The following is a 10,169-nucleotide window of genomic DNA, read 5'->3' on the forward strand; positions in this document are numbered from 1 at the left end:
TTCTCAAACCGCTAATTATTTCATTTTGCTATCACTATCTGGGTCTTATTTAAAAACACCTAAGTGGGCTTTCCTGGTGGCGCAGTGGTTGAGAATCTGCCTGCTAATGCAGGGGACACGGGTTCGAGCCCTGGTCTGGGAAGATCCCACATGCAGCGGAGCAGCTGGGCCCGTGAGCCACAACTACTGAGCCTGCGCGTCTGGAGCCTGTGCCCCGCAACGGGAGGGGCCGCGATAGTGAGAGGCCCGCGCACCGCGATGAAGAGCGGTCCCTGCACCGCGATGAAGAGTGGCCCCCGCTTGCCGTAACTGGAGAAAGCCCTCGCACGAACCGAAGACCCAACACGGCCAAAAAAATAAAAAAAAATAAAAATAAAAAAAATAAAAAATAAAAACACCTAAGCTGTCTGACCTAGCGCTGCGTCCCTTCATGCACTAAGGGACTGGCAGACAGAGTCCAGAAAGCTGGACTCCTTTGAATATGGAATTGGGTGAAACTTTGTTCTTGAATAGATGGGAATGCAAGAGCGAAAGAAAGTTTTTAAAAGAAGATGAGAGTTGTCAAAAAAATAAAATGATTTTAATGATAATAAGTGCTATGAAGAAAATGTACAAGGGTCTGTTGAGGATATATAGCAGGGGGAGGGTGGCATTCAGGGAAGGCATTCCTGAAGGGTTGGCAGATGAGCAGTTGGCTATGTAAAGAGTAGGGGAAAGTGGTGTAAGCAGAGGAAAGAGTAAAAGTGAAGCCTGGTGATGGGAGAATTTTGAACCAAGGAACCAAGAGAAGTCTGGTGTAGGGGGTGGGGAGGGACAGTGAGTGGACCCAGCTACAGTGTGAGGCGGGCACACAGAATCCACTCATCAGAGCCGTCCCTCTACTCCAGCACTGTTCTTCCACTTCTGCTCCTCCACCAACTCTCTTCCACAAAGGATCTGTAGTGACTCTACAAAATTAAATTAGACAATGAAAACAGAAACAATAAATATTCATTTAAAAGAACAAAGAAGGGCTTCTCCGGTGGTGTAGTGGTTAGGAATCCACCTGCCAATGCAGGGGACACGGGTTCGAGCCCTGGTCCGGGAAGATCCCACATGCCACGGAGCAACTAAGCTCATGCGCCACAGCTGCTGAGCCTGTGCTCTAGAGCCCGCGAGCCACAACTACTGAGCCTGCGTGCTGCAACTACTGAAGCCCGCACGCCTAGAGCCCATGCTCCACAACAAGAGAAGCCACCGCAATGAGAAGCCTGCACACCGCAACAAAGTGTGGCCCCCACTCACTGCAGCTAGAGAAAGCCCACATGCAGCAACGAAGACCCAACACAGCCAAAAATAAATAAATAAATAAAAGAACAAAGAACTAGTACTTAGAATCAGTGAATTGAACTGCAGATGAATTTTCAACTGAGCTTTGAAACTAATCCCTAGAGTTAAATTTGTGGTTTACACATCCCATATTGTCCAGGAAAGGGAAATAAACTAATTAACAGGGAAAGAAAACTTTTCCCTAGACCAGCTTCAAGATGGGATTTTTCCTTTGAATCTTTATAGAAAAGACATTGGTTAACACATTAAGTAAGCATCAGAAGCAAAGATTTCCTACAGAGTTAGGTAAATGATTCAGTAAATATGGTGCCTACCACTTGGGACCTATTCAATAATATGCTTAAAGCATCTTCTGTTTTTCTAGGTACTTGATCTCCACCTAAACTCCATCTCCTGAAGTGCAAATCAAAACTACAATGAGGTACCACCTCACACCAGTCAGAATGGCCATCATTAAAAAGTCTACAAATAACAAATGCTGGTGAGGGTGTGGAGAAAAGGGAACCCTCTTGCACTGTTGGTGGGAATGTAAATTGGTGCAGCCACTATAGAGAACAGTATGGAGGTTTCTCAAAAAACTAAAAATAGAGTTGCCATATGATCCAGCAACCCCACTCCTAGGCATATATCCAGACAAAACTATAATTCGAGAAGATACATGCACCCCTATGTTCATAGTAGCACGATTTACAATAGCCAAGACATGGAAGCAACCTAAATGTCCATCGACAGATGAATGGATAAAGATGTGGTACATATATACAATGGAATACTACCCAGCCATAAAAAAAAAATGAAATCTTGCCATTTGCAACAACGTGGATGGACCTAGAGATTATCATACTAAGTGAAGTAAGTCAGAAAGAGAAAGACAAATACCATATGATATCACGTGTGGAATCTAAAATAAGACACAAACGAACTTCTCTATGAAACAGAAGCAGACTCACAGATATAGAGAATAAGGGTGCCAAGGGCAGGGGTAGGTGGATGAGGAATGGAGTGGGAGTTTGGGATTAGCAGACGCAAACTACTATATACAGAATGGGTAAACAACAAGGTCCTACTGTATAGCATAGGGAACTGTACTCAGTATTCTGTAATAAACCATAACGGAAAATAAAAAAATAAAAAATAGACTTCATCATGTACCACAATGTTCATTGCAGCTCTATTTACAATAGCCAGGACATGGAAGCAACCTAAGTGTCTATTGACAGATGAATGGATAAAGAAGACATGGCACATATATACAATGGAATATTACTCAACCATAAAAAGAAACGAGTGCATGGGTTTGGATTTATGGCAGGCCCGTCCCCCTGGGCCTCTCATAGTGTCCCATGCCAGAGCAAACTGGCCCTGAACCATTGCCTGGCCTCTGCCCGTAGGCTGCAGGCACTGAAGCGGGTTGCACAGTGGAAAAAAAAAAAAAAAAAAGAAACGAAATTGGGTTATTTGTAGTGAGGTGGATGGACCTAGAGTCTGTCATACAGAGTGAAGTAACTCAGAAAGAGAAAAACAAATACCATATGCTAACACATATACATGGAATCTAAAAAAAAAAAATAGTTCTGAAGAACCTAGGGGCAGGACAGGAATAAAGGCGCAGATGTAGAGAATGGACTTGAGGACACAGGGAGGGGAAGGTTAAGCTGGGACAAAGTGAGAGAGTGGCATGGACATATATACACTACCAAATGTAAAATAGATAGCTAGTGGGAAGCAGCCGCATAGCACAGGGAGATCAGCTCGGTGCTTTGTGACCACCTGGAGGGGTGGGATAGGGAGGGTGGGAGGGAGATGCAAGAGGAAGGGGATATGGGGATATATGTATATGTATAGCTGATTCACTTTGTTATAAAGCAGAAGATAACACACCATTGTAAAGCAATTATACTCCTATGAAGATGTTTAAAAAAAAATAGACTTCTCTCAAGTTCTTTGGCTTCAAACATCATCAGTATGCTGACAATAATTTCTTTTTCTCTCAAACCCTTACCCAGCCCCCGAGCTCATGTATCCAATATCTATTTGACCTTTATACTTAAGCATGTAATAATAATCTTAAAAGCTACCCCTTGTAGAGGGCTTCAAATGTGCCAGATATTAATCCATTTCAACTGCGCATACATTCCATGAAGTAGATTAACACCACATCCCCATTTTTCAGATGATAAAATGGAGGCACAGAGAGATTAATATCTTACCTAAGATCAAAATCTTAGTAAGTCAAAAGTAGTAAATGAGAAACACAAAGGTATTGATGTGCTAGACAAAAATATGTGCTAGTTTTTTTGAGTGAGGACAATATCTGGCTAGGCAGTAGGTTTATCGAGGGTCTGTTCATGAGTGATTATTTTTTATGACTATTGCTTTCATGTTCAGCTTTGTAACTTTGGGTATTAGATAATAAATACATGAGAAATGAAGATTCTCTGCAATAACTTTATCACATAATATTTTGGATTAAATGAGATAACACTAATATATATTAGGATTTTGACATATCTTAAATGTTCAAAAGCGTGAGTGTGTGTGTGTTATCCATTTGAAAGGATATATACCAATGTTAATAGAGATTATCTCTCATTGATTTATATTTTTAAAAATTAACATTTTATTTTATTTTTTTAATGAAAATATACTTGATTTACAAAGTTGTGTTAGTTTCAGATGTACTGCAAAGTAGTGATTCAGTTATACATATATATATTCTTTTTCATAAAAGTTAACATTTTAAATGCTAATTTTCTACATGTATTACTCATTTTTCTTATTCATAGTTAATATGTTTTATTATAAAAAAGTGAGACAATATAAAAGGGAGAAGATGCATAATTCTGTCAATATTTCAGTGTGTGTCTATTCTTCCACATTATTTTGAATGCTTATTCATTCATGTTTGTTTTTCACAAAAATAGGATTATACGGTGTATACTAATTGATCGATGAAAAATCCATGCAGTTTTGGAAGCTACAATGTATATGTATATAGGTTATAATCAGATGGATGAGTTTATGAGTGAAAAGAAGGCCCGATATATCTATACATTCTATTGGTCAATGTTTTCAGGAATATTTGACCAAGGTAAAGTGTCATTTTTGTATTAATTTCAGACGCTGTAGGTTCATCCAACATCTAGTCCCAACCAACTTCTCCCTTGCTGCCTCTACTATAGAGGCTGTGAAAGCTGAATACTGGTTTTTTCCAGTCTCCTTTACACTAGGAGTGGCCTTGGTGTGTTTTGCCCATTGAGATGTAAGGAGAAATCTGTTGGCACTACCTTTTTCCCTTTGACCTTCTTCCAGCCCTGATCACAGATTATCCAGAGCTGCAATAGTCATAATGTGACCACAGCCTAAGACCATGAGAAAAAAGAAAAGAGAATCACAGAAATTCTGACCCTGATAATGGTCAAGCCTCTGAACCAATGTCAACAGCCCCAATCTCCAAATTTCTCATTACAGGAGCAAAATAAGCATCTGTTTAAGCCACTGTTGGTTGGATTTTCTGCTACTTTTAACCAAATACCTCCCTTAACTGATAAATTACTGTAAAAAGTTAACAAATTTATCTTACTCTAGAATTTTTAAAGTCACTTAATTCCAGGGGACATCACTGTTCAGAGTTTGCCATTATACTGGAGCTGGCTTTTATGTTATAGTCTGACCTTTACAGGTCTCTTGTTTATAGCAGGTAGGGATGCCCATGTGGCTTGAAAAATAAAACTAAACCCATGGCCTTTAGTTCATGTGTTTCTAGCAGCTGAATGTGGTTTGCCTGTAGGAATGAAAATTCCCCAGAAATGTTAATTGATTCAGTTTGACAGTGCTTGCCACATAATAAATCAATACCATGATGTTTTGGTGAACTACTGATAAAGATGGTGTTATAGGGAAGAATCTGGTAGTTATAGGATAGGTATGGTTGTTTTGATTGTTTTGTTTTGTATTTAATGAAATTCAGGAAGATTGAGACTCCTTTCTCCTGATTGAGACCCTCATATATATATGGACCTACACATTTTAGTTATCTATTGTTATACAAGAAATTACCTCAAAACATAGTGGTTTAAAATAAAAAGAACTGACTATCTCTCATGGTTTCTGTGGATCTGGAATTCAGATGAGGACAGCTTGTCTCGGCTCTACTTGTCTGGGGCCTCAACTGGAGATTTGAAGTCTGAGAGTTGAAATCACCTAAGGCTCTTTTACTCACAAGTCTGGAGGTTGGTGCTGGCTGTGGTGGAGGCCTGGCTGCGTTTGTCAGCTGCAACCCCACACAGAGCCTCTCCGTGTGACCGGGGCTTCCTCACAACATGGTGGATAGGTTCCCAGGGTGGGTATCCAGAGAGAGAGCTGAGGGGAAGCTGTGTTGCCTTTTATAATCTAGCCTCAGTGTGACACAGTGTCACATCTGCCACCTTACGTTGGGTGAGGCAATTACAAAGATCCACTCAGATTCAAGGGAAAGGGACATAAACCCCTTCCCTTGCCTATACACCTCTCAGTGGAGGCATGTCAAGGTCACATTATAAGAAGAGCAAGTGGGATGAAATATGTATAATATATATATATATATGTTCTTTATGGATAACAGTACGGAGGTTCCTCAAAAAAAGAACATAGAACTACGATATGATGCAGCAATCCCACTTATATGTATGTATCCAAAGGAAATGAACTCAGGATCTCGAAGAGATAGCTGCACTCCCAAATTCTTTGCAACATTATTCACAGTAGCCAAGATATAAAAACAACCCAAGTTTCCGTCAAGGGATAAAGATGATGTGGTATGGATATACAATGGAATATTGTTCAGCCATGAGAAGAAGGAACTCCTGCCATTTGTGACAACATGGATGGGCCTTGAGAACAGTGAGCTGTGGGAAATAAGTCAGACAGAGAAAGACAAATACTGTATGATATCATTTATATGTGGAATCAGAAAAAGCCAAACTCATTAAAAAAGAGAGTAGAGTGGTAGCTACCAGGGGCTGGGAGGTGGGGAAAATGGGGAAATGTTAGTCAAAGGTACAAAATTTTGGTTTTGAGTAAGTTTGGGGGATCTAATGTATAACATGGTGATAATAGTTAATAACACTGTATTATATACTTGAAAATTTCTAAGAAAATAGATCTTAAATGTTCCCACCACAAATAAAGAAATGGTAATTATGTGAGGTGATGGAGGAATTAGCTAGCACTATGGAGGTAGCCATTTTGCAATATAGGTATAGCAAGTCAACATGCTGTACACCTTAAACTTACCCAATGTTATATGTCAGGTATAACACATGTATAACTTAAACTTACACAATGTTACATGTCAAATATATCTCAATAAAGCTGGAAAAGAAAAACGCTCAGTGAACAAAACGAGTTTACTATATGTATATTCCATGACTTTCACATGTATTTCTACATTGAGCATTTTTGTCATGGACTTTTTTACCCTTTGTGTGAGAAATTTGTGTATTACTTGAGGGAGTATTTGTCTTAAAAATTGTTTGCTTCTTTTTTGTTAGGTTTTTGGTCATCCCCTTCCCTATCCTGAAATCTAAGCTCAGAAGAAATCAGCAATTTTAATGGGCGGGCATGAAGAGATACAATTTCCTTAAGAACACTTGGATAACTCTTGTCTTTTATTAAACACTATACATGCCATGTAAGCCTGTCTTTGCTGCTTCTCCTTTTTCATATTGGTCATTCACTAAGCATAAAAAGACATCTAATATTTAAGATCCAGCTTGCTAATAAAGATAAAACTGGCAGGTTTCCCCCTCCTCCTCTCCACAGTGTGTCCCACCAGCGGCACACAAAGCAATTACAACTCACCAGTTAGCCCTTTCCTGTGTGATAGCATCAGCAATTTTGCTCAGGGCTTCTTTTTTTGATGAACAACGGCAGAAATAATGGCCTAATTCACTGAAAACACAAACAAAAACTCATCCCTGTCGCTTTCTCCAAAACAATGCAATTTTTAAAATTATAGTTGATTTACAATGTTGTGTTAATTTCTGCTGTACAGCAAAGTGATTCATATATATATATATATATATATATATATATATATATATATATCCTTTTTCATATTCTTTTCTATTATGGTTTATCCCAGGATACTGAATATAGTTCCCTGTGCTATACAGTACAACCTTGTTGTTTATCCATTCTATATGTAATACTTTGCATCTGTTAATCCCAAACTCCCAGTCCTTCCCTCCCCCACCCACCTTCCCCCTTGGCAACCACAAGTCTGTTATCTATGTCTGTGAGTCTGCAAAACAATGCAATATTAATCCAAGTCCTTCCTAATTAAATGCAATTATGCATTTTAATCCAATGAAGATTTTTAGCTATATCAAAGTGAAAGAGATTCTTTACAAAAATATGAAAACTGAAGAATTAATGTGAGCTCAGAGGAAAACAAATCCTGATCTGTTTGAATTTCCTGTGTTTTGAATATATATCCAAGTTTTTTTTATGGATCCCAGTAAAGTCTTACTTCGTCTTCCAGTGCTGGTGTTAACAGTTTGACACATCCTCGAGCCTTTCCATGCAATTTGAAGGGAGATGTTTGAAATATCCTGTTACTTCAGGGAACAGAGCAGTCATGGAGATTTCAACACCAATAACAACTAATTCTTACCTCATTCCCTGGAGGGCATTTCAGAACTTCTCTAGGGTTCACTTTATTTTCCAACTCCTCAATGCAGAAAATTGGACATAATCATCTCTCTACATTAAAGGAGCTAGGAAAAAGACCTTTTAACATTTCACCATATCTAAGATAATACAGTAAGGATAGACAGTAATGCAATAGAAAACCCCTCTTCATCCCAGGGGCTGGGGAGTGGGCCACAGTGTTTTGTGAACAGAATTCCACTAGAGGGCAGTGCGCCCCGGGGAGGATCACAGCTAATGTGCCCGGGGGTTGGATTAAGAATGTAGCAAACATGGCAAATGTTTGCGATATAATGTTAAGTGGAAAAAAAAAAAAAAAAATAGAATTCAGATACTCTAAGAATTATGTATGCTTTTGTGGACAAGCATCGCATAGTAGTTAAGAGCTTAATCTTGATTTTATTCTGAATCATCCCTGTCTTCACTTACAAGCCATGTGTCTTTGGGTGAGTTGCTTAAAAACCCTTGAGCCTTGGTTTCCCCATCTGTTAAATGTAGACAATTACAGATACCACCTAGGGCTGCTATGAGCATTCAAAGGGATCCTATATGCAAAATATCCAGCATGGTGCCAAGCATACAATATTGCTCAACAAAAAATGCAGGTTGATGACAATAATGACAAAAAATACTAAAAAGGAGCATAAGAAAATTAAAATAATTTTAGTTATTGGACTAAGTTCTTTATAGGTTTATTGAATTGCTTTATCTTATTGAAATTTATATTAGAGAGTTTGTGGTGGAATATATTTTTACTTTAAGTGAAATTATTCTTAGATAAATATTCTGTTTTTTCTAATATCCTATCTTCAGCACTTTTAAACTTCAGAGTAAAAACTTTTCATGTCGCTACAAAGTGTTATTTTAGTCATTTTAATGTCTGGAATATCATTATCACATTTTTGCTATTCTTTTATACTAATTTTATTTTTTTATTTTTAATTTATTTTATTTTTGGCTGCGTTGGGTCTTTGTTGTTGTGCGTGGACTTTCTCTAGTTGTGGCAAGCAGGGGCTGCTCTTTGTTGTGGTGCGTGGGCTTCTCATTGCAGTGGCTTCTCTTGTTGTGGAGCACAGGCTCTAGGCGTGCGGGCTTCAGTAGTTGTGACACACAGGCTCAGTAGTTGTGGCTTGTAGGCTCTAGAGCACAGGCTCAGTAGTTATGGTGCGCAGGCTTAGTTGCTCCGCGGCATGTGGGATCTTCCCGGACCAGGGCTTGAACTGTGTCCCCTGAATTGGCAGGCGGATTCTTAACCACTGCACCACCAGAGAAGTCCCACGTTTTTGCTACTTTTAAAAATTTCCTAACTGAATCATCTGTCAACATCCCAAGGGAAAAAAATGTAATATATAGATAATTTGTCTTCTAAGCCTTTTAAATATTATTCCTCATGAGCTCTGTAGCCTCAGGGATGGTACAGTATATTTCTCTTAGAATTCTCAGTGTAAAAAATTTTTATCTGATGGAAAATAGAAATATTTAATAGATTGTACCTATGCCAATTACTCATCACAAAATGATTCTTCAAATATGAGTTCCAATAATCATTTAGGAGTTTCTTTACAAAGTAACTATATGTTACAGAGGCAAATAGGGCAGGGTAACTTAAGGCTAAAATATTCCATCACTGACGGTGAATGGTCATTCAGAAATAAAGATTTCATGCCTCAGAAATTATGGTGAGTCATAGTTGAAATATTTAATTTATAAAGCTTTGATTTATATATTGTTCACTGTTCCTAGCCTTTTAAAAGTAGCTGACTCACCGCCAGTCATCATGTGAAAAAGATCAAATAAAGGCTAACCCCAGGCTAGCCCCAGGCAATAGCTGCCATCTCAGACACCTAGATTTGCCTTGATTGTAACCACCGTTCCTACATCATGTCCATCACCAGTGTCACCAAGATGACCACCATCTCCACCATCACAAACACCAACATCATTACGAACATCTCCACCATCACCATTACTTCCTCTGCCTTGACTAACTCATTGTACACTTTTTTTAAATCTCCCTACTTACTTGATCCCACATGTTTAGTTAATAGAGAGGAAGGAAATTGGCTAGGGATTTCCTTTACATAGTTGTATTCTAACTTCAGGTTTAAATTACAATATATTCTTATGAAACCAAGGATGACAGGTAGTCA

General features: G+C 38.6%; 1 non-coding gene across 1 annotated transcript; it reads left to right on the forward strand.

The window, feature by feature from the left end:
* Nucleotides 1–2,618: 2,618 nt before the first annotated feature.
* LOC114235652 (small nucleolar RNA SNORA42/SNORA80 family) lies at nt 2,619–2,750 on the forward strand. Its single transcript, XR_003621772.2, has one exon. It is a non-coding gene; the product is annotated as a small nucleolar RNA SNORA42/SNORA80 family (small nucleolar RNA).
* Nucleotides 2,751–10,169: the final 7,419 nt, after the last annotated feature.

The sequence above is a fragment of the Balaenoptera acutorostrata genome, chromosome 4 (genome assembly GCF_949987535.1).
Source record: "Balaenoptera acutorostrata chromosome 4, mBalAcu1.1, whole genome shotgun sequence".
NCBI lineage: Eukaryota > Metazoa > Chordata > Mammalia > Artiodactyla > Balaenopteridae > Balaenoptera > Balaenoptera acutorostrata.